General features: G+C 57.5%; 12 non-coding genes and 5 pseudogenes across 12 annotated transcripts; all 17 read right to left on the bottom strand.

Moving 5' to 3' along the window:
• Positions 1-327: 327 nt before the first annotated feature.
• On the bottom strand, positions 328-446 carry LOC146715515 (5S ribosomal RNA). Its single transcript, XR_014919880.1, has one exon. It is a non-coding gene; the product is annotated as a 5S ribosomal RNA (ribosomal RNA).
• Positions 447-2,055: 1,609 nt separating this feature from the next.
• Positions 2,056-2,174, bottom strand: LOC146715514 (5S ribosomal RNA). The gene has a single exon (XR_014919495.1). It is a non-coding gene; the product is annotated as a 5S ribosomal RNA (ribosomal RNA).
• A 1,536-nt stretch (positions 2,175-3,710) lies between these two features.
• LOC146715513 (5S ribosomal RNA) lies at positions 3,711-3,829 on the bottom strand. The gene has a single exon (XR_014919879.1). It is a non-coding gene; the product is annotated as a 5S ribosomal RNA (ribosomal RNA).
• A 1,376-nt stretch (positions 3,830-5,205) lies between these two features.
• Positions 5,206-5,324, bottom strand: LOC146715512 (5S ribosomal RNA; annotated as a pseudogene).
• Positions 5,325-6,698: 1,374 nt separating this feature from the next.
• On the bottom strand, positions 6,699-6,817 carry LOC146715511 (5S ribosomal RNA; annotated as a pseudogene).
• Positions 6,818-8,424: 1,607 nt separating this feature from the next.
• On the bottom strand, positions 8,425-8,543 carry LOC146715510 (5S ribosomal RNA). Its single transcript, XR_014919494.1, has one exon. It is a non-coding gene; the product is annotated as a 5S ribosomal RNA (ribosomal RNA).
• Positions 8,544-9,838: 1,295 nt separating this feature from the next.
• LOC146715509 (5S ribosomal RNA) lies at positions 9,839-9,957 on the bottom strand. Its single transcript, XR_014919868.1, has one exon. It is a non-coding gene; the product is annotated as a 5S ribosomal RNA (ribosomal RNA).
• Positions 9,958-11,333: 1,376 nt separating this feature from the next.
• LOC146715508 (5S ribosomal RNA) lies at positions 11,334-11,452 on the bottom strand (annotated as a pseudogene).
• A 1,374-nt stretch (positions 11,453-12,826) lies between these two features.
• On the bottom strand, positions 12,827-12,945 carry LOC146715507 (5S ribosomal RNA; annotated as a pseudogene).
• A 2,665-nt stretch (positions 12,946-15,610) lies between these two features.
• On the bottom strand, positions 15,611-15,729 carry LOC146715506 (5S ribosomal RNA). Its single transcript, XR_014919367.1, has one exon. It is a non-coding gene; the product is annotated as a 5S ribosomal RNA (ribosomal RNA).
• A 1,090-nt stretch (positions 15,730-16,819) lies between these two features.
• On the bottom strand, positions 16,820-16,938 carry LOC146715505 (5S ribosomal RNA). Its single transcript, XR_014919831.1, has one exon. It is a non-coding gene; the product is annotated as a 5S ribosomal RNA (ribosomal RNA).
• A 1,574-nt stretch (positions 16,939-18,512) lies between these two features.
• Positions 18,513-18,631, bottom strand: LOC146715504 (5S ribosomal RNA). Its single transcript, XR_014919493.1, has one exon. It is a non-coding gene; the product is annotated as a 5S ribosomal RNA (ribosomal RNA).
• A 1,376-nt stretch (positions 18,632-20,007) lies between these two features.
• LOC146715503 (5S ribosomal RNA) lies at positions 20,008-20,126 on the bottom strand. Its single transcript, XR_014919886.1, has one exon. It is a non-coding gene; the product is annotated as a 5S ribosomal RNA (ribosomal RNA).
• A 1,611-nt stretch (positions 20,127-21,737) lies between these two features.
• On the bottom strand, positions 21,738-21,856 carry LOC146715502 (5S ribosomal RNA; annotated as a pseudogene).
• An 857-nt stretch (positions 21,857-22,713) lies between these two features.
• Positions 22,714-22,832, bottom strand: LOC146715501 (5S ribosomal RNA). Its single transcript, XR_014919366.1, has one exon. It is a non-coding gene; the product is annotated as a 5S ribosomal RNA (ribosomal RNA).
• Positions 22,833-23,922: 1,090 nt separating this feature from the next.
• LOC146715500 (5S ribosomal RNA) lies at positions 23,923-24,041 on the bottom strand. Its single transcript, XR_014919830.1, has one exon. It is a non-coding gene; the product is annotated as a 5S ribosomal RNA (ribosomal RNA).
• Positions 24,042-25,615: 1,574 nt separating this feature from the next.
• On the bottom strand, positions 25,616-25,734 carry LOC146715499 (5S ribosomal RNA). The gene has a single exon (XR_014919492.1). It is a non-coding gene; the product is annotated as a 5S ribosomal RNA (ribosomal RNA).
• Positions 25,735-25,824: the final 90 nt, after the last annotated feature.

The raw sequence follows: 25,824 nt of genomic DNA, 5'->3' as shown, positions 1-25,824 counted from the left end.
GCAGCCACAGGCCCTGGTGTGGTGTAAGTGGCCTCAATAGCAACTAAGGCCCTGGTGTGGTGTAAGTGGCTTCAGCCAGCAGCCACAGGCTCTGGTGTGGTGTAACTGGCCTCAGCCAGCAGCCACAGGCCCTGGTCTGGTGTAAGTGGCCCCAGCCGGTCACTCAGGCCCTGGTGTGGTGTAGGTGGCATCAGCAAGCAGCACAAGACATTGGAAAACAGCCAAAAGCAGTGTCGTTAATGTGCCCTCATTAATGGGCAGCTGCTTTTGGTCTTTTAATACACCCCTTCTCTGGATCAAAAGCGGTTCAATGACATGAAAATGAAAGGCTTACAGCACCAGGCATTCCCAGGCAGTCTCCCATCCAAGTACTAACCAAGCCCAGCCCTGCTTAGCTTCCGAGATCAGACGAGGTCGGGCGTGCTCAGGGTGGTATGGCCGTAAGCTGCTGGCTCCAGCACAATGTCTCAATTTATGGATTCAAGTGATTAGGTGGCAAGTACCTGAAGTTACGAAGACAATCCTATAACCATACCTTCATGTTTGCATAATACCCTAACCCAAAGGCTCAGTTTGGCATTTATCCAACAGCACAGGCCCTGGATTGTTGAAGATGGCCTCAGGAACCAGCACAGGGCCTGGTGTGTTGTACATGGCCACAGCAAGCAGCACAGGGCCTGGTTTGGTGAAGATGGCCTCGGCCAGAAGCGCAGGGCCTGGTGTGATGTGAGTGGCCTGAGCAAGAGCCACAGGCCTTGGTGTGGTGTAAGTGGCCTCAGCCAGCAGCCACAGGCCCTGGTGTGGTGTAAGTCGCCTCAGCCAGAAGCCACAGGCACTGGTGTGGTGTAAGTACCTCAGCCAGCAGCAAAAGGGCCCTGGTGTGGTGTAAGTCGCCTCAGCCAGCAGCCACAGGCCCTGGTGTGGTGTAGGTGGCCTCAGCCAGCAGCCACAGGCCCTGGTGTGGTGTAAGTGGCCTCAGCCAGCAGCCACAGGCCCTGGTGTGGTGTAAGTGGCCTCAGCCAGCAGCCACAGGCCCTGGTGTGGTGTAAGTGGCCTCAGCCAGTGCCACAGGCCCTGGTGTGGTGTAGATGGCCTGAGCAAGAGCCACAGACCCTGGTGTGGTGTAAGTGGCCTCAGCCAGCAGCCACAGGCACTGGTGTGGTGTAAGTCGCCTCAGACAGAAGCCACAGGCACTGGTGTGGTGTAAGTGGCCTCAGCCAGCAGCAAAAGGGCCCTGGTGTGGTGTAAGTGGCCTCAGCCAGCAGCCACAGGCCCTGGTGTGGTGTAGGTGGCCTCAGCCAGCAGCCACAGGCCCTGGTGTGGTGTAAGTGGCCTCAGCCAGCAGCCACAGGCCCTGGTGTGGTGTAAGTGGCCTCAGCCAGCAGCCACAGGCCCTGGTGTGGTGTAAGTGGCCTCAGCCAGTGCCACAGGCCCTGGTGTGGTGTAAGTGGCCTGAGCAAGAGCCACAGGCCCTGGTGTGGTGTAAGTGGCCTGAGCAAGAGCCACAGACCCTGGTGTGGTGTAATTGGCCTCAATAGCAACTAATGCCCTGGTGTGGTGTAGGTGGCCTCAGCCAGCAGCCACAGGCCCTGGTGTGGTGTAAGTGGCCTCAATAGCAACTAATGCCCTGGTGTGGTGTAAGTGGCTTCAGCCAGCAGCCACAGGCCCTGGTGTGGTGTAAGTGGCCTCAGCCAGCAGCCACAGGCCCTGGTGTGGTGTAGGTGGCCTCAGCCAGCAGCCACAGGCCCTGGTGTGGTGTAAGTGGCCTCAATAGCAACTAAGGCCCTGGTGTGGTGTAAGTGGCTTCAGCCAGCAGCCACAGGCTCTGGTGTGGTGTAACTGGCCTCAGCCAGCAGCCACAGGCCCTGGTGTGGTGTAAGTGGCCTCAGCCAGAGCCACAGGCCCTGATGTGGTGTAAGTGGCATCAGCTAGCAGCACAAGACATTGGAAAACAGCCAAAAGCAGTGTCGTTAATGTGCCCTCATTAATGGGCAGCTGCTTTTGGTCTTTTAATACACCCCTTCTCTGGATCAAAAGCGGTTCAATGACATGAAAGGCTTACAGCACCAGGTATTCCCAGGCAGTCTCCCATCCAAGTACTAACCAAGCCCAGCCCTGCTTAGCTTCCGAGATCAGACGAGGTCGGGCGTGCTCAGGGTGGTATGGCCGTAAGCTGCTGGCCCCAGCACAATGTCTCAATTTATGGATTCAAGTGATTAGGTGGCAAGTACCTGAAGTTACGAAGACAATCCTATAACCATACCTGCATGTTTGCATAATACCCTAACCCAAAGGCTCAGTTTGGCATTTATCCAACAGCACAGGCCCTGGATTGTTGAAGATGGCCTCAGGAACCAGCACAGGGCCTGGTGTGTTGTACATGGCCACAGCAAGCAGCACAGGGCCTGGTTTGGTGAAGATGGCCTCGGCCAGAAGCGCAGGGCCTGGTGTGATGTGAGTGGCCTGAGCAAGAGCCACAGGCCTTGGTGTGGTGTAAGTGGCCTCAGCCAGCAGCCACAGGCCCTGGTGTGGTGTAAGTCGCCTCAGCCAGAAGCCACAGGCACTGGTGTGGTGTAAGTGGCCTCAGCCAGCAGCAAAAGGGCCCTGGTGTGGTGTAAGTGGCCTCAGCCAGCAGCCACAGGCCCTGGTGTGGTGTAGGTGGCCTCAGCCAGCAGCCACAGGCCCTGGTGTGGTGTAAGTGGCCTCAGCCAGCAGCCACAGGCCCTGGTGTGGTGTAAGTGGCCTCAGCCAGCAGCCACAGGCCCTGGTGTGGTGTAAGTGGCCTCAGCCAGTGCCACAGGCCCTGGTGTGGTGTAAGTGGCCTGAGCAAGAGCCACAGACCCTGGTGTGGTGTAATTGGCCTCAGCCAGCAGCCACAGGCCCTGGTGTGGTGTAAGTCGCCTCAGACAGAAGCCACAGGCACTGGTGTGGTGTAAGTGGCCTCAGCCAGCAGCAAAAGGGCCCTGGTGTGGTGTAAGTCGCCTCAGCCAGCAGCCACAGGCCCTGGTGTGGTGTAGGTGGCCTCAGCCACCAGCCACAGGCCCTGGTGTGGTGTAAGTGGCCTCAGCCAGCAGCCACAGGCCCTGGTGTGGTGTAAGTGGCCTCAGCCAGCAGCCACAGGCCCTGGTGTGGTGTAAGTGGCCTCAGCCAGTGCCACAGGCCCTGGTGTGGTGTAAGTGGCCTGAGCAAGAGCCACAGGCCCTGGTGTGGTGTAAGTGGCCTGAGCAAGAGCCACAGACCCTGGTGTGGTGTAAGTGGCCCCAGCCGGTCACTCAGGCCCTGGTGTGGTGTAGGTGGCCTCAGCCAGCAGCCACAGGCCCTGGTGTGGTGTAAGTGGCCTGAGCAAGAGCCACAGGCCCTGGTGTGGTGTAAGTGGCCTGAGCAAGAGCCACAGACCCTGGTGTGGTGTAATTGGCCTCAATAGCAACTAATGCCCTGGTGTGGTGTAGGTGGCCTCAGCCAGCAGCCACAGGCCCTGGTGTGGTGAAAGTGGCCTCAGCCAGAGCCACAGGCCCTGATGTGGTGTAAGTGGCCCCAGCCGGTCACTCAGGCCCTTGTGTGGTGTAGGTTGCATCAGCTAGCAGCACAAGACATTGGAAAAGAGCCAAAAGCAGTGTCGTTAATGTGCCCTCATTATTGGGTAGCTGCTTTTGGTCTTTTAATACACCCCTTCTCTGGATCAAAAGCGGTTCAATGACATGAAAATGAAAGGCTTACAGCACCAGGTATTCCCAGGAAGTCTCCCATCCAAGTACTAACCAAGCCCAGCCCTGCTTAGCTTCCGAGATCAGACGAGGTCGGGCGTGCTCAGGGTGGTATGGCCGTAAGCTGCTGGCCCCAGCACAATGTCTCAATTTATGGATTCAAGTGATTAGGTGGCAAGTACCTGAAGTTACGAAGACAATCCTATAACCATACCTGCATGTTTGCATAATACCCTAACCCAAAGGCTCAGTTTGGCATTTATCCAACAGCACAGGCCCTGGATTGTTGAAGATGGCCTCAGGAACCAGCACAGGGCCTGGTGTGTTGTACATGGCCACAGCAAGCAGCACAGGGCCTGGTTTGGTGAAGATGGCCTCGGCCAGAAGCGCAGGGCCTGGTGTGATGTGAGTGGCCTGAGCAAGAGCCACAGGCCTTGGTGTGGTGTAAGTGGCCTCAGCCAGCAGCCACAGGCCCTGGTGTGGTGTAAGTCGCCTCAGCCAGAAGCCACAGGCACTTGTGTGGTGTAAGTGGCCTCAGCCAGCAGCAAAAGGGCCCTGGTGTGGTGTAAGTCGCCTCAGCCAGCAGCCACAGGCCCTGGTGTGGTGTAAGTGGCCTGAGCAAGAGCCACAGACCCTGGTGTGGTGTAATTGGCCTCAGCCAGCAGCCACAGGCCCTGGTGTGGTGTAAGTCGCCTCAGACAGAAGCCACAGGCACTGGTGTGGTGTAAGTTGCCTCAGCCAGCAGCAAAAGGGCCCTGGTGTGGTGTAAGTCGCCTCAGCCAGCAGCCACAGGCCCTGGTGTGGTGTAGGTGGCCTCAGCCACCAGCCAAAGGCCCTGGTGTGGTGTAAGTGGCCTCAGCCAGCAGCCACAGGCCCTGGTGTGGTATAAGTGGCCTCAGCCAGCAGCCACAGGCCCTGGTGTGGTGTAAGTGGCCTCAGCCAGTGCCACAGGCCCTGGTGTGGTGTAAGTGGCCTGAGCAAGAGCCACAGGCCCTGGTGTGGTGTAAGTGGCCTGAGCAAGAGCCACAGACCCTGGTGTGGTGTAATTGGCCTCAATAGCAACTAATGCCCTGGTGTGGTGTAGGTGGCCTCAGCCAGCAGCCACAGGCCCTGGTGTGGTCTAAGTGGCCTGAGCAAGAGCCACAGGCCCTGGTGTGGTGTAAGTGGCCTGAGCAAGAGCCACAGACCCTGGTGTGGTGTAATTGGCCTCAATAGCAACTAATGCCCTGGTGTGGTGTAGGTGGCCTCAGCCAGCAGCCACAGGCCCTGGTGTGGTGAACGTGGCCTCAGCCAGAGCCACAGGCCCTGATGTGGTGTAAGTTGCCCCAGCCGGTCACTCAGGCCCTTGTGTGGTGTAGGTTGCATCAGCTAGCAGCACAAGACATTGGAAAAGAGCCAAAAGCAGTGTCGTTAATGTGCCCTCATTAATGGGCAGCTGCTTTTGGTCTTTTAATACACCCCTTCTCTGGATCAAAAGCGGTTCAATGACATGAAAATCAAAGGCTTACAGCACCAGGTATTCCAAGGCAGTCTCCCATCCAAGTACTAACCAAGCCCAGCCCTGCTTTGCTTCCGAGATCAGACGAGGTCGGGCGTGCTCAGGGTGGTATGGCCGTAAGCTGCTGGCTCCAGCACAATGTCTCAATTTATGGATTCAAGTGATTAGGTGGCAAGTACCTGAAGTTACGAAGACAATGCTATAACCATACCTGCATGTTTGCATAATACCCTAACCCAAAGGCTCAGTTTGGCATTTATCCAACAGCACAGGCCCTGGATTGTTGAAGATGGCCTCAGGAACCAGCACAGGGCCTGGTGTGTTGTACATGGCCACAGCAAGGAGCACAGGGCCTGGTTTGGTGAAGATGGCCTCGGCCAGAAGCGCAGGGCCTGGTGTGATGTGAGTGGCCTGAGCAAGAGCCACAGGCCTTGGTGTGGTGTAAGTGGCCTCAGCCAGCAGCCACAGGCCCTGGTGTGGTGTAAGTCGCCTCAGCCAGCAGCCACAGGCACTGGTGTGGTGTAAGTGGCCTCAGCCAGCAGCCACAGGCCCTGGTGTGGTGTAGGTGGCCTCAGCCAGCAGCCACAGGCCCTGGTGTGGTGTAGGTGGCCTCAGCCAGCAGCCACAGGCCCTGGTGTGGTGTAAGTGGCCTCAGCCAGCAGCCACAGGCCCTGGTGTGGTGTAAGTGGCCTGAGCAAGAGCCACAGGCCCTGGTGTGGTGTAAGTGGCCTGAGCAAGAGCCACAGACCCTGGTGTGGTGTAATTGGCCTCAATAGCAACTAATGCCCTGGTGTGGTGTAGGTGGCCTCAGCCAGCAGCCACAGGCCCTGGTGTGGTGTAAGTGGCCTCAGCCAGCAGCCACAGGCCCTGGTGTGGTGTAAGTGGCCTGAGCCAGCAGCAAAAGGGCCCTGGTGTGGTGTAAGTGGCCTCAGCCAGCAGCCACAGGCCCTGGTGTGGTGTAAGTGGCCTCAGCCAGCAGCCACAGGCCCTTGTGTGGTGTAATTGGCCTCAATAGCAACTAAGGCCCTGGTGTGGTGTAGGTGGCCTCAGCCAGCAGCCACAGGCCCTGGTGTGGTGTAAGTGGCCTCAGCCAGTGCCACAGGCCCTGGTGTGGTGTAAGTGGCCTGAGCAAGAGCCACAGACCCTGGTGTGGTGTAATTGGCCTCAATAGCAACTAAGGCCCTGGTGTGGTGTAGGTGGCCTCAGCCAGCAGCCACAGGCCCTGGTGTGGTGTAAGTGGCCTCAGCCAGCAGCCACAGGCCCTTGTGTGGTGTAATTGGCCTCAATAGCAACTAAGGCCCTGGTTTGGTGTATGTGGCCTCAGCCAGCAAATAAGGCCGTGGTGTGGTGTAGGTGGCATCAGCTAGCAGCACAAGACATTGGAAAACAGCCAAAAGCAATGTCGTTAATGTACCCTCATTAATGGGCAGCTGCTTTTGGTCTTTTAATACACCCCTTCTCTGGATCAAAAGCGGTTCAATGACATGAAAATGAAAGGCTTACAGAACCAGGTATTCACAGGTAGTCTCCCATCCAAGTACTAACCAAGCCCAGCCCTGCTTAGCTTCCGAGATCAGACGAGGTCGGGCGTGCTCAGGGTGGTATGGCCGTAAGCTGCTGGCCCCAGCACAATGTCTCAATTTATGGATTCAAGTGATTAGGTGGCAAATACCTGAAGTTACGAAGACAATCCTATAACCATACCTGCATGTTTGCATAATACCCTAACCCAAAGGCTCAGTTTGGCATTTATCCAACAGCACAGGCCCTGGATTGTTGAAGATGGCCTCAAGAACCAGCACAGGACCTGGTGTGTTTTACATGGCCACAGCAAGCAGCACAGGGCCTGGTTTGGTGAAGATGGCCTCAGCAAGCAGCCACAGGCCCTGGTTTGGTGTAAGTGGCCTCAGCCAGCAGCCACAGGCCCTGGTGTGGTGTAAGTGGCCTCAGCCAGCAGCCACAGGCCCTGGTGTGGTGTAAGTGGCCTGAGCAAGAGCCACAGGCCCTGGTGTGGTGTAAGTGGCCTGAGCAAGAGCCACAGACCCTGGTGTGGTGTAATTGGCCTCAATAGCAACTAATGCCCTGGTGTGGTGTAGGTGGCCTCAGCCAGCAGCCACAGGCCCTGGTGTGGTGTAAGTGGCCTCAGCCAGCAGCCACAGGCCCTGGTGTGGTGTAAGTGGCCTCAGCCAGCAGCCACAGGCCCTGGTGTGGTGTAAGTGGCCTCAGCCAGTGCCACAGGCCCTGGTGTGGTGTAGATGGCCTGAGCAAGAGCCACAGACCCTGGTGTGGTGTAAGTGGCCTCAGCCAGCAGCCACAGGCCCTGGTGTGGTGTAAGTCGCCTCAGACAGAAGCCACAGGCACTGGTGTGGTGTAAGTGGCCTCAGCCAGCAGCAAAAGGGCCCTGGTGTGGTGTAAGTGGCCTCAGCCAGCAGCCACAGGCCCTGGTGTGGTGTAGGTGGCCTCAGCCAGCAGCCACAGGCCCTGGTGTGGTGTAAGTGGCCTCAGCCAGCAGCCACAGGCCCTGGTGTGGTGTAAGTGGCCTCAGCCAGCAGCCACAGGCCCTGGTGTGGTGTAAGTGGCCTCAGCCAGTGCCACAGGCCCTGGTGTGGTGTAAGTGGCCTGAGCAAGAGCCACAGGCCCTGGTGTGGTGTAAGTGGCCTGAGCAAGAGCCACAGACCCTGGTGTGGTGTAATTGGCCTCAATAGCAACTAATGCCCTGGTGTGGTGTAGGTGGCCTCAGCCAGCAGCCACAGGCCCTGGTGTGGTGTAAGTGGCCTCAATAGCAACTAATGCCCTGGTGTGGTGTAAGTGGCTTCAGCCAGCAGCCACAGGCCCTGGTGTGGTGTAAGTGGCCTCAGCCAACAGCCACAGGCCCTGGTGTGGTGTAGGTGGCCTCAGCCAGCAGCCACAGGCCCTGGTGTGGTGTAAGTGGCCTCAATAGCAACTAAGGCCCTGGTGTGGTGTAAGTGGCTTCAGCCAGCAGCCACAGGCTCTGGTGTGGTGTAACTGGCCTCAGCCAGCAGCCACAGGCCCTGGTGTGGTGTAAGTGGCCTCAGCCAGAGCCACAGGCCCTGATGTGGTGTAAGTGGCATCAGCTAGCAGCACAAGACATTGGAAAACAGCCAAAAGCAGTGTCGTTAATGTGCCCTCATTAATGGGCAGCTGCTTTTGGTCTTTTAATACACCCCTTCTCTGGATCAAAAGCGGTTCAATGACATGAAAGGCTTACAGCACCAGGTATTCCCAGGCAGTCTCCCATCCAAGTACTAACCAAGCCCAGCCCTGCTTAGCTTCCGAGATCAGACGAGGTCGGGCGTGCTCAGGGTGGTATGGCCGTAAGCTGCTGGCCCCAGCACAATGTCTCAATTTATGGATTCAAGTGATTAGGTGGCAAGTACCTGAAGTTACGAAGACAATCCTATAACCATACCTGCATGTTTGCATAATACCCTAACCCAAAGGCTCAGTTTGGCATTTATCCAACAGCACAGGCCCTGGATTGTTGAAGATGGCCTCAGGAACCAGCACAGGGCCTGGTGTGTTGTACATGGCCACAGCAAGCAGCACAGGGCCTGGTTTGGTGAAGATGGCCTCGGCCAGAAGCGCAGGGCCTGGTGTGATGTGAGTGGCCTGAGCAAGAGCCACAGGCCTTGGTGTGGTGTAAGTGGCCTCAGCCAGCAGCCACAGGCCCTGGTGTGGTGTAAGTCGCCTCAGCCAGAAGCCACAGGCACTGGTGTGGTGTAAGTGGCCTCAGCCAGCAGCAAAAGGGCCCTGGTGTGGTGTAAGTGGCCTCAGCCAGCAGCCACAGGCCCTGGTGTGGTGTAGGTGGCCTCAGCCAGCAGCCACAGGCCCTGGTGTGGTGTAAGTGGCCTCAGCCAGCAGCCACAGGCCCTGGTGTGGTGTAAGTGGCCTCAGCCAGCAGCCACAGGCCCTGGTGTGGTGTAAGTGGCCTCAGCCAGTGCCACAGGCCCTGGTGTGGTGTAAGTGGCCTCAGCCAGTGCCACAGGCCCTGGTGTGGTGTAAGTGGCCTCAGCCAGCAGCCACAGGCCCTGGTGTGGTGTAAGTGGCCTCAGCCAGTGCCACAGGCCCTGGTGTGGTGTAAGTGGCCTGAGCAAGAGCCACAGGCCCTGGTGTGGTGTAAGTGGCCTGAGCAAGAGCCACAGACCCTGGTGTGGTGTAAGTGGCCCCAGCCGGTCACTCAGGCCCTGGTGTGGTGTAGGTGGCCTCAGCCAGCAGCCACAGGCCCTGGTGTGGTGTAAGTGGCCTGAGCAAGAGCCACAGGCCCTGGTGTGGTGTAAGTGGCCTGAGCAAGAGCCACAGACCCTGGTGTGGTGTAATTGGCCTCAATAGCAACTAATGCCCTGGTGTGGTGTAGGTGGCCTCAGCCAGCAGCCACAGGCCCTGGTGTGGTGAAAGTGGCCTCAGCCAGAGCCACAGGCCCTGATGTGGTGTAAGTGGCCCCAGCCGGTCACTCAGGCCCTTGTGTGGTGTAGGTTGCATCAGCTAGCAGCACAAGACATTGGAAAAGAGCCAAAAGCAGTGTCGTTAATGTGCCCTCATTATTGGGTAGCTGCTTTTGGTCTTTTAATACACCCCTTCTCTGGATCAAAAGCGGTTCAATGACATGAAAATGAAAGGCTTACAGCACCAGGTATTCCCAGGAAGTCTCCCATCCAAGTACTAACCAAGCCCAGCCCTGCTTAGCTTCCGAGATCAGACGAGGTCGGGCGTGCTCAGGGTGGTATGGCCGTAAGCTGCTGGCCCCAGCACAATGTCTCAATTTATGGATTCAAGTGATTAGGTGGCAAGTACCTGAAGTTACGAAGACAATCCTATAACCATACCTGCATGTTTGCATAATACCCTAACCCAAAGGCTCAGTTTGGCATTTATCCAACAGCACAGGCCCTGGATTGTTGAAGATGGCCTCAGGAACCAGCACAGGGCCTGGTGTGTTGTACATGGCCACAGCAAGCAGCACAGGGCCTGGTTTGGTGAAGATGGCCTCGGCCAGAAGCGCAGGGCCTGGTGTGATGTGAGTGGCCTGAGCAAGAGCCACAGGCCTTGGTGTGGTGTAAGTGGCCTCAGCCAGCAGCCACAGGCCCTGGTGTGGTGTAAGTCGCCTCAGCCAGAAGCCACAGGCACTTGTGTGGTGTAAGTGGCCTCAGCCAGCAGCAAAAGGGCCCTGGTGTGGTGTAAGTCGCCTCAGCCAGCAGCCACAGGCCCTGGTGTGGTGTAAGTGGCCTGAGCAAGAGCCACAGACCCTGGTGTGGTGTAATTGGCCTCAGCCAGCAGCCACAGGCCCTGGTGTGGTGTAAGTCGCCTCAGACAGAAGCCACAGGCACTGGTGTGGTGTAAGTTGCCTCAGCCAGCAGCAAAAGGGCCCTGGTGTGGTGTAAGTCGCCTCAGCCAGCAGCCACAGGCCCTGGTGTGGTGTAGGTGGCCTCAGCCACCAGCCAAAGGCCCTGGTGTGGTGTAAGTGGCCTCAGCCAGCAGCCACAGGCCCTGGTGTGGTATAAGTGGCCTCAGCCAGCAGCCACAGGCCCTGGTGTGGTGTAAGTGGCCTCAGCCAGTGCCACAGGCCCTGGTGTGGTGTAAGTGGCCTGAGCAAGAGCCACAGGCCCTGGTGTGGTGTAAGTGGCCTGAGCAAGAGCCACAGACCCTGGTGTGGTGTAATTGGCCTCAATAGCAACTAATGCCCTGGTGTGGTGTAGGTGGCCTCAGCCAGCAGCCACAGGCCCTGGTGTGGTGTAAGTGGCCTGAGCAAGAGCCACAGGCCCTGGTGTGGTGTAAGTGGCCTGAGCAAGAGCCACAGACCCTGGTGTGGTGTAATTGGCCTCAATAGCAACTAATGCCCTGGTGTGGTGTAGGTGGCCTCAGCCAGCAGCCACAGGCCCTGGTGTGGTGAACGTGGCCTCAGCCAGAGCCACAGGCCCTGATGTGGTGTAAGTGGCCCCAGCCGGTCACTCAGGCCCTTGTGTGGTGTAGGTTGCATCAGCTAGCAGCACAAGACATTGGAAAAGAGCCAAAAGCAGTGTCGTTAATGTGCCCTCATTAATGGGCAGCTGCTTTTGGTCTTTTAATACACCCCTTCTCTGGATCAAAAGCGGTTCAATGACATGAAAATCAAAGGCTTACAGCACCAGGTATTCCAAGGCAGTCTCCCATCCAAGTACTAACCAAGCCCAGCCCTGCTTTGCTTCCGAGATCAGACGAGGTCGGGCGTGCTCAGGGTGGTATGGCCGTAAGCTGCTGGCTCCAGCACAATGTCTCAATTTATGGATTCAAGTGATTAGGTGGCAAGTACCTGAAGTTACGAAGACAATGCTATAACCATACCTGCATGTTTGCATAATACCCTAACCCAAAGGCTCAGTTTGGCATTTATCCAACAGCACAGGCCCTGGATTGTTGAAGATGGCCTCAGGAACCAGCACAGGGCCTGGTGTGTTGTACATGGCCACAGCAAGGAGCACAGGGCCTGGTTTGGTGAAGATGGCCTCGGCCAGAAGCGCAGGGCCTGGTGTGATGTGAGTGGCCTGAGCAAGAGCCACAGGCCTTGGTGTGGTGTAAGTGGCCTCAGCCAGCAGCCACAGGCCCTGGTGTGGTGTAAGTCGCCTCAGCCAGCAGCCACAGGCACTGGTGTGGTGTAAGTGGCCTCAGCCAGCAGCCACAGGCCCTGGTGTGGTGTAGGTGGCCTCAGCCAGCAGCCACAGGCCCTGGTGTGGTGTAGGTGGCCTCAGCCAGCAGCCACAGGCCCTGGTGTGGTGTAAGTGGCCTCAGCCAGCAGCCACAGGCCCTGGTGTGGTGTAAGTGGCCTGAGCAAGAGCCACAGGCCCTGGTGTGGTGTAAGTGGCCTGAGCAAGAGCCACAGACCCTGGTGTGGTGTAATTGGCCTCAATAGCAACTAATGCCCTGGTGTGGTGTAGGTGGCCTCAGCCAGCAGCCACAGGCCCTGGTGTGGTGTAAGTGGCCTCAGCCAGCAGCCACAGGCCCTGGTGTGGTGTAAGTGGCCTGAGCCAGCAGCAAAAGGGCCCTGGTGTGGTGTAAGTGGCCTCAGCCAGCAGCCACAGGCCCTGGTGTGGTGTAGGTGGCCTCAGCCAGCAGCCACAGGCCCTTGTGTGGTGTAATTGGCCTCAATAGCAACTAAGGCCCTGGTGTGGTGTAGGTGGCCTCAGCCAGCAGCCACAGGCCCTGGTGTGGTGTAAGTGGCCTCAGCCAGTGCCACAGGCCCTGGTGTGGTGTAAGTGGCCTGAGCAAGAGCCACAGACCCTGGTGTGGTGTAATTGGCCTCAATAGCAACTAAGGCCCTGGTGTGGTGTAGGTGGCCTCAGCCAGCAGCCACAGGCCCTGGTGTGGTGTAAGTGGCCTCAGCCAGCAGCCACAGGCCCTTGTGTGGTGTAATTGGCCTCAATAGCAACTAAGGCCCTGGTTTGGTGTATGTGGCCTCAGCCAGCAAATAAGGCCGTGGTGTGGTGTAGGTGGCATCAGCTAGCAGCACAAGACATTGGAAAACAGCCAAAAGCAATGTCGTTAATGTACCCTCATTAATGGGCAGCTGCTTTTGGTCTTTTAATACACCCCTTCTCTGGATCAAAAGCGGTTCAATGACATGAAAATGAAAGGCTTACAGAACCAGGTATTCACAGGTAGTCTCCCATCCAAGTACTAACCAAGCCCAGCCCTGCTTAGCTTCCGAGATCAGACGAGGTCGGGCGTGCTCAGGGTGGTATGGCCGTAAGCTGCTGGCCCCAGCACAATGTCTCAATTTATGGATTCAAGTGATTAGGTGGCAAATACCTGAAGTTACGAAGACAATCCTATAACCATACCTGCATGTTTGCATAATACCCTAACCCAAAGGCTCAGTTTGGCATTTATCCAACAGCACAGGCCCTGGATTGTTGAAGATGGCCTCAAGAACCAGCACAGGACCTGGTGTGTTTTACATGGCCACAGCAAGCAGCACAGGGCCTGGTTTGGTGAAGATGGCCTCAGCAAGCAGCCACAGGCCCTGGTTTGGTGTAAGTGGCCTCAGCCAGCAGCCACAGGCCCTGGTGTGGTGTAAGTGGCCTCAGCCAGCAGCCACAGGCCCTGGTGTGGTGTAAGTGGCCTGAGCAAGAGCCACAGGCCCTGGTGTGGTGTAAGTGGCCTGAGCAAGAGCCACAGACCCTGGTGTGGTGTAATTGGCCTCAATAGCAACTAATGCCCTGGTGTGGTGTAGGTGGCCTCAGCCAGCAGCCACAGGCCCTGGTGTGGTGTAAGTGGCCTCAGCCAGCAGCCACAGGCCCTGGTGTGGTGTAAGTGGCCTGACCAAGTGCCACAGGCCCTGGTGTGGTGTAAGTGGCCTGAGCAAGAGCCACAGACCCTGGTGTGGTGTAATTGGCCTCAATAGCAACTAATGCCCTGGTGTGGTGTAGGTGGCCTCAGCCAGCAGCCACAGGCCCTGATGTGGTGTAAGTGGCCCCAGCCGGTCACTCAGGCCCTGGTGTGGTGTAGATGGCCTCAGCCAGCAGCCACAGGCCCTGGTGTGGTGTAAGTGGCCTCAGCAAGAGCCAAAGACCCTGGTGTGGTGTAATTGGCCTCAGCCAGAGCCACAGGCCCTGGTGTGGTGTAAGTGGCCTGAGCAAGAACCACAGGTCCTGGATTGTTGAAGATGGCCTCAGGAACCAGCACAGGGCCTGGTGTGTTGTACATGGCCACAGCTAGCAGCACAGGGCCTGGTTTGGTGAAGATGGCCTCGGCCAGAAGCGCAGGGCCTGGTGTGATGTGAGTGGCCTGAGCAAGAGCCACAGGCCCTGGTGTGGTGTAAGTGGCCTGAGCAAGAGCCACAGGCCCTGGTGTGGTGTAAGTGGCCTCAATAGCAAATAAGGCCCTGGTGTGGTGTAAGTGGCCTCAGCCAGCAGCCACAGGCCCTGGTGTGGTGTAAGTGGCCTCAGCCAGTGCCACAGGCCCTGGTGTGGTGTAAGTGGCCTGAGCAAGAGCCACAGACCATGGTGTGGTGTAATTGGCCTCAATAGCAACTAAGGCCCTGGTGTGGTGTAAGTGGCCTCAGCCAGCAGCCACAGGCCCTGGTGTGGTGTAAGTGGCCTCAGCAAGCAGCCACAGGCCCTGGTGTGGTGTAAGTGGCCTCAGCCAGAGCCACAGGCCCTGGTGTGGTGTGAGTGGCCTCAGCCAGCAGCCACAGGCCCTGGTGTGGTCTAAGTGGCCTCAGCCAGTGCCACAGGCCCTGGTGTGGTGTAAGTGGCCTGAGCAAGAGCCACAGGCCCTGGTGTGGTGTAAGTGGCCTCAGCCAGCAGCCACAGGCCCTGGTGTGGTGTAAGTGGCCTGAGCAAGTGCCACAGGCCCTGGTGTGGTGTAAGTGGCCTGAGCAAGTGCCACAGGCCCTGGTGTGGTGTAAGTGGCCTCAATAGCAAATAAGGCCCTGGTGTGGTGTAAGTGGCCTGAGCAAGAACCACAGGGCCTGGTTTGGTGAAGATGGCCTCGGCCAGAAGCGCAGGGCCTGGTGTGATGTGAGTGGCCTGAGCAAGAGCCACAGGCCCTGGTGTGGTGTAAGTGGCCTCAGCCAGCAGCCACATGCCCTGGTGTGGTGTAAGTGGCCTCAGCCAGAAGCCACAGGCACTGGTGTGGTGTAAGTGGCCTCAGCCAGCAGCAAAAGGGCCCTGGTGTGGTGTAGGTGGCCTCAGCCAGCAGCCACAGGCCCTGGTGTGGTGTAAGTGGCTTCAGCCAGCAGCCACAGGCCCTGGTGTGGTGTAAGTGGCCTGAGCAAGAACCACAGGGCCTGGTTTGGTGAAGATGGCCTCGGCCAGAATCGCAGGGCCTGGTGTGATGTGAGTGGCCTGAGCAAGAGCCACAGGCCCTGGTGTGGTGTAAGTGGCCTCAGCCAGCAGCCACAGGCCCTGGTGTGGTGTAGGTGGCCTCAGCCAGCAGCCACAGGCCCTGGTGTGGTGTAAGTGGCCTCAATAGCAACTAAGGCCCTGGTGTGGTGTAAGTGGCTTCAGCCAGCAGCCACAGGCCCTGGTGTGGTGTAAGTGGCCTGAGCAAGAGCCACAGGCCCTGGTGTGGTGTAAGTGGCCTGAGCAAGAGCCACAGACCCTGGTGTGGTGTAATTGGCCTGAATAGCAACTAATGCCCTGGTGTGGTGTAGGTGGCCTCAGCCAGCAGCCACAGGCCCTGGTGTGGTGAAAGTGGCCTCAGCCAGAGCCACAGGCCCTGATGTGGTGTAAGTGGCCCCAGCCGGTCACTCAGGCCCTTGTGTGGTGTAGGTTGCATCAGCTAGCAGCACAAGACATTGGAAAAGAGCCAAAAGCAGTGTCGTTAATGTGCCCTCATTAATGGGCAGCTGCTTTTGGTCTTTTAATACACCCCTTCTCTGGATCAAAAGCGGTTCAATGACATGAAAATCAAAGACTTACAGCACCAGGTATTCCCAGGTAGTCTCCCATTCAAGTACTAACCAAGCCCAGCCCTGCTTAGCTTCCGAGATCAGACGAGGTCGGGCGTGCTCAGGGTGGTATGGCCGTAAGCTGTTGACTCCAGCACAATGTCTCAATTTATGGATTCAAGTGATTAGGTGGCAAGTACCTGAAGTTACGAAGACAATGCTATAACCATACCTGCATGTTTGCATAATACCCTAACCCAAAGGCTCAGTTTGGCATTTATCCAACAGCACAGGCCCTGGATTGTTGAAGATGGACTCAGGAACCAGCACAGGGCCTGGTGTGTTGTACATGGCCACAGCAAGGAGCCACAGGGCCTGGTTTGGTGAAGATGGCCTCGGCCAGAAGCGCAGGGCCTGGTGTGATGTGAGTGGCCTGAGCAAGAGCCACAGGCCTTGGTGTGGTGTAAGTGGCCTCAGCCAGCAGCCACAGGCCCTGGTGTGGTGTAAGTCGCCTCAGCCAGCAGCCACAGGCCGTGGTGTGGTGTAGGTGGCCTCAGCCAGCAGCCACAGGCCCTGGTGTTGTGTAGGTGGCCTCAGCCAGCAGCCACAGGCCCTGGTGTGGTGTAAGTGGCCTCAGCCAGCAGCCACAGGCCCTGGTGTGGTGTAAGTGGCCTGAGCAAGAGCCACAGGCCCTGGTGTGGTGTAAGTGGCCTGAGCAAGAGCCACAGACCCTGGTGTGATGTAATTGGCCTCAATAGCAACTAATGCCCTGGTGTGGTGTAGGTGGCCTCAGCCAGCAGCCACAGGCCCTGGTGTGGTGTAAGTGGCCTCAGCCAGCAGCCACAGGCCCTGGTGTGGTGTAAGTGGCCTGAGCAAGTGCCACAGGCCTGGTGTGGTGTAAGTGGCCTGAGCAAGAGCCACAGACCCTGGTGTGGTGTAATTGGCCTCAATAGCAACTAAGGCCCTGGTGTGGTGTAGGTGGCCTCCGCCAGCAGCCACAGGCCCTGGTGTGGTGTAAGTGGCCTCAGCCAGAGCCACAGGCCCTGATGTGGTGTAAGTGGCCCCAGCCGGTCACTCAGGCCCTGGTGTGGTGTAGGTGGCATCAGCTAGCAGCACAAGACATTGGAAAAGAGCCAAAAGCAATGTCGTTAATGTGCCCTCATTAATGGGCTTTTGGTCTTTTAATACACCCCTTCTCTGGATCAAAAGCGGTTCAATGACATGAAAATGAAAGGCTTACAGCACCAGGTATTCCCAGGTAGTCTCCCATTCAAGTACTAACCAAGCCCAGCCCTGCTTAGCTTCCGAGATCAGACGAGGTCGGGCGTGCTCAGGGTGGTATGGCCGTAAGCTGCTGGCCCCAGCACAATGTCTCAATTTATGGATTCAAGTGATTAGGTGGCAAGTACCTGAAGTTACGAAGACAATCCTATAACCATACCTGCATGTTTGCATAATACCCTAACCCAAAGGCTCAGTTTGGCATTTATCCAACAGCACAGGCCCTGGATTGTTGAAGATGGCCGCAGGAACCAGCACAGGGCCTGGTGTGTTGTACATGGCCACAGCTAGCAGCACAGGGCCTGGTTTGGTGAAGATGGCCTCGGCCAGAAGAGCAGGGCCTGGTGTGATGTGAGTGGCCTGAGCAAGAGCCACAGGCCCTGGTGTGGTGTAAGTGGCCCCAGCCGGTCACTCAGGCCCTGGTTTGGTGTAAGTGGCCTCAGCTATCAGCCACAGGCCCTGGTGTGGTGTAAGTCGCCTCAGCCAGAAGCCACAGGCACTGGTGTGGTGTAAGTGGCCTCAGCCAGCAGCAAAAGGGCCCTGGTGTGGTGTAAGTGGCCTCAGCCAGCAGCCACAGGCCCTGGTGTGGTGTAGGTGGCCTCAGCCAGCAGCCACAGGCCCTGGTGTGGTGTAAGTGGCCTCAGCCAGCAGCCACAGGCCCTGGTGTGGTGTAAGTGGCCTCAGCCAGCAGCCACAGGCCCTGGTGTGGTGTAAGTGGCCTCAGCCAGTGCCACAGGCCCTGGTGTGGTGTAAGTGGCCTGAGCAAGAGCCACAGACCCTGGTGTGGTGTAATTGGCCTCAGCCAGCAGCCACAGGCCCTGGTGTGGTGTAAGTCGCCTCAGACAGAAGCCACAGGCACTGGTGTGGTGTAAGTGGCCTCAGCCAGCAGCAAAAGGGCCCTGGTGTGGTGTAAGTCGCCTCAGCCAGCAGCCACAGGCCCTGGTGTGGTGTAGGTGGCCTCAGCCACCAGCCACAGGCCCTGGTGTGGTGTAAGTGGCCTCAGCCAGCAGCCACAGGCCCTGGTGTGGTGTAAGTGGCCTCAGCCAGCAGCCACAGGCCCTGGTGTGGTGTAAGTGGCCTCAGCCAGTGCCACAGGCCCTGGTGTGGTGTAAGTGGCCTGAGCAAGAGCCACAGGCCCTGGTGTGGTGTAAGTGGCCTGAGCAAGAAACACAGACCCTGGTGTGGTGTAATTGGCCTCAATAGCAACTAATGCCCTGGTGTGGTGTAGGTGGCCTCAGCCAGCAGCCACAGGCCCTGGTGTGGTGTAAGTGGCCTGAGCAAGAGCCACAGGCCCTGGTGTGGTGTAAGTGGCCTGAGCAAGAGCCACAGACCCTGGTGTGGTGTAATTGGCCTCAATAGCAACTAATGCCCTGGTGTGGTGTAGGTGGCCTCAGCCAGCAGCCACAGGCCCTGGTGTGGTGAAAGTGGCCTCAGCCAGAGCCACAGGCCCTGATGTGGTGTAAGTGGCCCCAGCCGGTCACTCAGGCCATTGTGTGGTGTAGGTTGCATCAGCTAGCAGCACAAGACATTGGAAAACAGCCAAAAGCAGTGTCGTTAATGTGCCCTCATTATTGGGTAGCTGCTTTTGGTCTTTTAATACACCCCTTCTCTGGATCAAAAGCGGTTCAATGACATGAAAATGAAAGGCTTACAGCACCAGGTATTCCCAGGCAGTCTCCCATCCAAGTACTAACCAAGCCCAGCCCTGCTTAGCTTCCGAGATCAGACGAGGTCGGGCGTGCTCAGGGTGGTATGGCCGTAAGCTGCTGGCCCCAGCACAATGTCTCAATTTATGGATTCAAGTGATTAGGTGGCAAGTACCTGAAGTTACGAAGACAATCCTATAACCATACCTGCATGTTTGCATAATACCCTAACCCAAAGGCTCAGTTTGGCATTTATCCAACAGCACAGGCCCTGGATTGTTGAAGATGGCCTCAGGAACCAGCACAGGGCCTGGTGTGTTGTACATGGCCACAGCAAGCAGCACAGGGCCTGGTTTGGTGAAGATGGCCTCGGCCAGAAGCGCAGGGCCTGGTGTGATGTGAGTGGCCTGAGCAAGAGCCACAGGCCTTGGTGTGGTGTAAGTGGCCTCAGCCAGCAGCCACAGGCCCTGGTGTGGTGTAAGTCGCCTCAGCCAGAAGCCACAGGCACTTGTGTGGTGTAAGTGGCCTCAGCCAGCAGCAAAAGGGCCCTGGTGTGGTGTAAGTCGCCTCAGCCAGCAGCCACAGGCCCTGGTGTGGTGTAAGTGGCCTGAGCAAGAGCCACAGACCCTGGTGTGGTGTAATTGGCCTCAGCCAGCAGCCACAGGCCCTGGTGTGGTGTAAGTCGCCTCAGACAGAAGCCACAGGCACTGGTGTGGTGTAAGTTGCCTCAGCCAGCAGCAAAAGGGCCCTGGTGTGGTGTAAGTCGCCTCAGCCAGCAGCCACAGGCCCTGGTGTGGTGTAGGTGGCCTCAGCCACCAGCCAAAGGCCCTGGTGTGGTGTAAGTGGCCTCAGCCAGCAGCCACAGGCCCTGGTGTGGTATAAGTGGCCTCAGCCAGCAGCCACAGGCCCTGGTGTGGTGTAAGTGGCCTCAGCCAGTGCCACAGGCCCTGGTGTGGTGTAAGTGGCCTGAGCAAGAGCCACAGGCCCTGGTGTGGTGTAAGTGGCCTGAGCAAGAGCCACAGACCCTGGTGTGGTGTAATTGGCCTCAATAGCAACTAATGCCCTGGTGTGGTGTAGGTGGCCTCAGCCAGCAGCCACAGGCCCTGGTGTGGTGTAAGTGGCCTGAGCAAGAGCCACAGGCCCTGGTGTGGTGTAAGTGGCCTGAGCAAGAGCCACAGACCCTGGTGTGGTGTAATTGGCCTCAATAGCAACTAATGCCCTGGTGTGGTGTAGGTGGCCTCAGCCAGCAGCCACAGGCCCTGGTGTGGTGAAAGTGGCCTCAGCCAGAGCCACAGGCCCTGATGTGGTGTAAGTGGCCCCAGCCGGTCACTCAGGCCCTTGTGTGGTGTAGGTTGCATCAGCTAGCAGCACAAGACATTGGAAAAGAGCCAAAAGCAGTGTCGTTAATGTGCCCTCATTAATGGGCAGCTGCTTTTGGTCTTTTAATACACCCCTTCTCTGGATCAAAAGCGGTTCAATGACATGAAAATGAAAGGCTTACAGCACCAGGTATTCACAGGCAGTCTCCCATCCAAGTACTAACCAAGCCCAGCCCTGCTTAGCTTCCGAGATCAGACGAGGTCGGGCGTGCTCAGGGTGGTATGGCCGTAAGCTGCTGGCCCCAGCACAATGTCTCAATTTATGGATTCAAGTGATTAGGTGGCAAATACCTGAAGTTACGAAGACAATCCTATAACCATACCTGCATGTTTGCATAATACCCTAACCCAAAGGCTCAGTTTGGCATTTATCCAACAGCACAGGCCCTGGATTGTTGAAGATGGCCTCAAGAACCAGCACAGGACCTGGTGTGTTTTACATGGCCACAGCAAGCAGCACAGGGCCTGGTTTGGTGAAGATGGCCTCAGCAAGCAGCCACAGGCCCTGGTTTGGTGTAAGTGGCCTCAGCCAGCAGCCACAGGCCCTGGTGTGGTGTAAGTGGCCTCAGCCAGCAGCCACAGGCCCTGGTGTGGTGTAAGTGGCCTGAGCAAGAGCCACAGGCCCTGGTGTGGTGTAAGTGGCCTGAGCAAGAGCCACAGACCCTGGTGTGGTGTAATTGGCCTCAATAGCAACTAATGCCCTGGTGTGGTGTAGGTGGCCTCAGCCAGCAGCCACAGGCCCTGGTGTGGTGTAAGTGGCCTCAGCCAGCAGCCACAGGCCCTGGTGTGGTGTAAGTGGCCTGAGCAAGTGCCACAGGCCCTGGTGTGGTGTAAGTGGCCTGAGCAAGAGCCACAGACCCTGGTGTGGTGTAATTGGCCTCAATAGCAACTAATGCCCTGGTGTGGTGTAGGTGGCCTCAGCCAGCAGCCACAGGCCCTGATGTGGTGTAAGTGGCCGCAGCCGGTCACTCAGGCCCTGGTGTGGTGTAGATGGCCTCAGCCAGCAGCCACAGGCCCTGGTGTGGTGTAAGTGGCCTCAGCAAGAGCCAAAGACCCTGGTGTGGTGTAATTGGCCTCAGCCAGAGCCACAGGCCCTGGTGTGGTGTAAGTGGCCTGAGCAAGAACCACAGGGCCTGGTTTGGTGAAGATGGCCTCGGCCAGAAGCGCAGGGCCTGGTGTGATGTGAGTGGCCTGAGCAAGAGCCACAGGCCCTGGTGTGGTGTAAGTGGCCTCAGCCAGCAGCCACAGGCCCTGGTGTGGTGTAAGTCGCCTCAGCCAGAAGCCACAGGCACTGGTGTGGTGTAAGTGGCCTCAGCCAGCAGCAAAAGGGCCCTGGTGTGGTGTAAGTCGCCTCAGCCAGCAGCCACAGGCCCTGGTGTGGTGTAGGTGGCCTCAGCCAGCAGCCACAGGCCCTGGTGTGGTGTAAGTGGCCTCAATAGCAACTAAGGCCCTGGTGTGGTGTAAGTGGCTTCAGCCAGCAGCCACAGGCCCTGGTGTGGTGTAAGTGGCCTCAGCCAGCAGCCACAGGCCCTGGTGTGGTGTAGGTGGCCTCAGCCAGCAGCCACAGGCCCTGGTGTGGTGTAAGTGGCTTCAGCCAGCAGCCACAGGCTCTGGTGTGGTGTAAGTGGCCTCAGCCAGAGCCACAGTCCCTGATGTGGTGTAAGTGGCCCCAGCCGGTCACTCAGGCCCTGGTGTGGTGTAGGTGGCATCAGCTAGCAGCACAAGACATTGGAAAACAGCCAAAAGCAGTGTCGTTAATGTGCCCTCATTAATGGGCAGCTGCTTTTGGTCTTTTAATACACCCCTTCTCTGGATCAAAAGCGGTTCAATGACATGAAAATGAAAGGCTTACAGCACCAGGTATTCCCAGGCAGTCTCCCATCCAAGTACTAACCAAGCCCAGCCCTGCTCAGCTTCCGAGATCAGACGAGGTCGGGCGTGCTCAGGGTGGTATGGCCGTAAGCTGCTGGCCCCAGCACAATGTCTCAATTTATGGATTCAGGTGATTAGGTGGCAAGTACCTGAAGTTACGAAGACAATCCTATAACCCTACCTTCATGTTTGCATAATACCCTAACCCAAAGGCTCAGTTTAGCATTTATCCAACAGCACAGGCCCTGGATTGTTGAAGATGGCCTCAGGAACCAGCACAGGGCCTGGTGTGTTGTACATGGCCACAGCTAGCAGCACAGGGCCTGGTTTGGTGAAGATGGCCTCGGCCAGAAGCGCAGGGCCTGGTGTGATGTGAGTGGCCTGAGCAAGAGCCACAGGCCCTGGTGTGGTGTAAGTGGCCTGAGCAAGAGCCACAGGCCCTGGTGTGGTGTAAGTGGCCTCAATAGCAAATAAGGCCCTGGTGTGGTGTAAGTGGCCTCAGCCAGCAGCCACAGGCCCTGGTGTGGTGTAAGTGGCCTCAGCCAGTGCCACAGGCCCTGGTGTGGTGTAAGTGGCCTGAGCAAGAGCCACAGACCATGGTGTGGTGTAATTGGCCTCAATAGCAACTAAGGCCCTGGTGTGGTGTAAGTGGCCTCAGCCAGCAGCCACAGGCCCTGGTGTGGTGTAAGTGGCCTCAGCCAGCAGCCACAGGCCCTGGTGTGGTGTAAGTGGCCTCAGCCAGAGCCACAGGCCCTGATGTGGTGTAAGTGGCCCCAGCCGGTCACTCAGGCCCTTGTGTGGTGTAGGTTGCATCAGCTAGCAGCACAAGACATTGGAAAAGAGCCAAAAGCAGTGTCGTTAATGTGCCCTCATTAATGGGCAGCTGCTTTTGGTCTTTTAATACACCCCTTCTCTGGATCAAAAGCGGTTCAATGACATGAAAATCAAAGACTTACAGCACCAGGTATTCCCAGGTAGTCTCCCATTCAAGTACTAACCAAGCCCAGCCCTGCTTAGCTTCCGAGATCAGACGAGGTCGGGCGTGCTCAGGGTGGTATGGCCGTAAGCTGTTGACTCCAGCACAATGTCTCAATTTATGGATTCAAGTGATTAGGTGGCAAGTACCTGAAGTTACGAAGACAATGCTATAACCATACCTGCATGTTTGCATAATACCCTAACCCAAAGGCTCAGTTTGGCATTTATCCAACAGCACAGGCCCTGGATTGTTGAAGATGGACTCAGGAACCAGCACAGGGCCTGGTGTGTTGTACATGGCCACAGCAAGGAGCCACAGGGCCTGGTTTGGTGAAGATGGCCTCGGCCAGAAGCGCAGGGCCTGGTGTGATGTGAGTGGCCTGAGCAAGAGCCACAGGCCTTGGTGTGGTGTAAGTGGCCTCAGCCAGCAGCCACAGGCCCTGGTGTGGTGTAAGTCGCCTCAGCCAGCAGCCACAGGCCCTGGTGTGGTGTAGGTGGCCTCAGCCAGCAGCCACAGGCCCTGGTGTTGTGTAGGTGGCCTCAGCCAGCAGCCACAGGCCCTGGTGTGGTGTAAGTGGCCTCAGCCAGCAGCCACAGGCCCTGGTGTGGTGTAAGTGGCCTGAGCAAGAGCCACAGGCCCTGGTGTGGTGTAAGTGGCCTGAGCAAGAGCCACAGACCCTGGTGTGATGTAATTGGCCTCAATAGCAACTAATGCCCTGGTGTGGTGTAGGTGGCCTCAGCCAGCAGCCACAGGCCCTGGTGTGGTGTAAGTGGCCTCAGCCAGCAGCCACAGGCCCTGGTGTGGTGTAAGTGGCCTGAGCAAGTGCCACAGGCCTGGTGTGGTGTAAGTGGCCTGAGCAAGAGCCACAGACCCTGGTGTGGTGTAATTGGCCTCAATAGCAACTAAGGCCCTGGTGTGGTGTAGGTGGCCTCCGCCAGCAGCCACAGGCCCTGGTGTGGTGTAAGTGGCCTCAGCCAGAGCCACAGGCCCTGATGTGGTGTAAGTGGCCCCAGCCGGTCACTCAGGCCCTGGTGTGGTGTAGGTGGCATCAGCTAGCAGCACAAGACATTGGAAAAGAGCCAAAAGCAATGTCGTTAATGTGCCCTCATTAATGGGCTTTTGGTCTTTTAATACACCCCTTCTCTGGATCAAAAGCGGTTCAATGACATGAAAATGAAAGGCTTACAGCACCAGGTATTCCCAGGTAGTCTCCCATTCAAGTACTAACCAAGCCCAGCCCTGCTTAGCTTCCGAGATCAGACGAGGTCGGGCGTGCTCAGGGTGGTATGGCCGTAAGCTGCTGGCCCCAGCACAATGTCTCAATTTATGGATTCAAGTGATTAGGTGGCAAGTACCTGAAGTTACGAAGACAATCCTATAACCATACCTGCATGTTTGCATAATACCCTAACCCAAAGGCTCAGTTTGGCATTTATCCAACAGCACAGGCCCTGGATTGTTGAAGATGGCCGCAGGAACCAGCACAGGGCCTGGTGTGTTGTACATGGCCACAGCTAGCAGCACAGGGCCTGGTTTGGTGAAGATGGCCTCGGCCAGAAGAGCAGGGCCTGGTGTGATGTGAGTGGCCTGAGCAAGAGCCACAGGCCCTGGTGTGGTGTAAGTGGCCCCAGCCGGTCACTCAGGCCCTGGTTTGGTGTAAGTGGCCTCAGCTATCAGCCACAGGCCCTGGTGTGGTGTAAGTCGCCTCAGCCAGAAGCCACAGGCACTGGTGTGGTGTAAGTGGCCTCAGCCAGCAGCAAAAGGGCCCTGGTGTGGTGTAAGTGGCCTCAGCCAGCAGCCACAGGCCCTGGTGTGGTGTAGGTGGCCTCAGCCAGCAGCCACAGGCCCTGGTGTGGTGTAAGTGGCCTCAGCCAGCAGCCACAGGCCCTGGTGTGGTGTAAGTGGCCTCAGCCAGCAGCCACAGGCCCTGGTGTGGTGTAAGTGGCCTCAGCCAGTGCCACAGGCCCTGGTGTGGTGTAAGTGGCCTGAGCAAGAGCCACAGACCCTGGTGTGGTGTAATTGGCCTCAGCCAGCAGCCACAGGCCCTGGTGTGGTGTAAGTCGCCTCAGACAGAAGCCACAGGCACTGGTGTGGTGTAAGTGGCCTCAGCCAGCAGCAAAAGGGCCCTGGTGTGGTGTAAGTCGCCTCAGCCAGCAGCCACAGGCCCTGGTGTGGTGTAGGTGGCCTCAGCCACCAGCCACAGGCCCTGGTGTGGTGTAAGTGGCCTCAGCCAGCAGCCACAGGCCCTGGTGTGGTGTAAGTGGCCTCAGCCAGCAGCCACAGGCCCTGGTGTGGTGTAAGTGGCCTCAGCCAGTGCCACAGGCCCTGGTGTGGTGTAAGTGGCCTGAGCAAGAGCCACAGGCCCTGGTGTGGTGTAAGTGGCCTGAGCAAGAAACACAGACCCTGGTGTGGTGTAATTGGCCTCAATAGCAACTAATGCCCTGGTGTGGTGTAGGTGGCCTCAGCCAGCAGCCACAGGCCCTGGTGTGGTGTAAGTGGCCTGAGCAAGAGCCACAGGCCCTGGTGTGGTGTAAGTGGCCTGAGCAAGAGCCACAGACCCTGGTGTGGTGTAATTGGCCTCAATAGCAACTAATGCCCTGGTGTGGTGTAGGTGGCCTCAGCCAGCAGCCACAGGCCCTGGTGTGGTGAAAGTGGCCTCAGCCAGAGCCACAGGCCCTGATGTGGTGTAAGTGGCCCCAGCCGGTCACTCAGGCCATTGTGTGGTGTAGGTTGCATCAGCTAGCAGCACAAGACATTGGAAAACAGCCAAAAGCAGTGTCGTTAATGTGCCCTCATTATTGGGTAGCTGCTTTTGGTCTTTTAATACACCCCTTCTCTGGATCAAAAGCGGTTCAATGACATGAAAATGAAAGGCTTACAGCACCAGGTATTCCCAGGCAGTCTCCCATCCAAGTACTAACCAAGCCCAGCCCTGCTTAGCTTCCGAGATCAGACGAGGTCGGGCGTGCTCAGGGTGGTATGGCCGTAAGCTGCTGGCCCCAGCACAATGTCTCAATTTATGGATTCAAGTGATTAGGTGGCAAGTACCTGAAGTTACGAAGACAATCCTATAACCATACC

This window comes from Copadichromis virginalis, linkage group LG3, assembly GCF_057382275.1.
Source record: "Copadichromis virginalis isolate Kocher_CV1m ecotype Utaka linkage group LG3, C_Virginalis_male_GT1.1, whole genome shotgun sequence".
Classification (NCBI taxonomy): domain Eukaryota; kingdom Metazoa; phylum Chordata; class Actinopteri; order Cichliformes; family Cichlidae; genus Copadichromis; species Copadichromis virginalis.
This window is presented reverse-complemented; position numbering and strand designations above follow the sequence as displayed.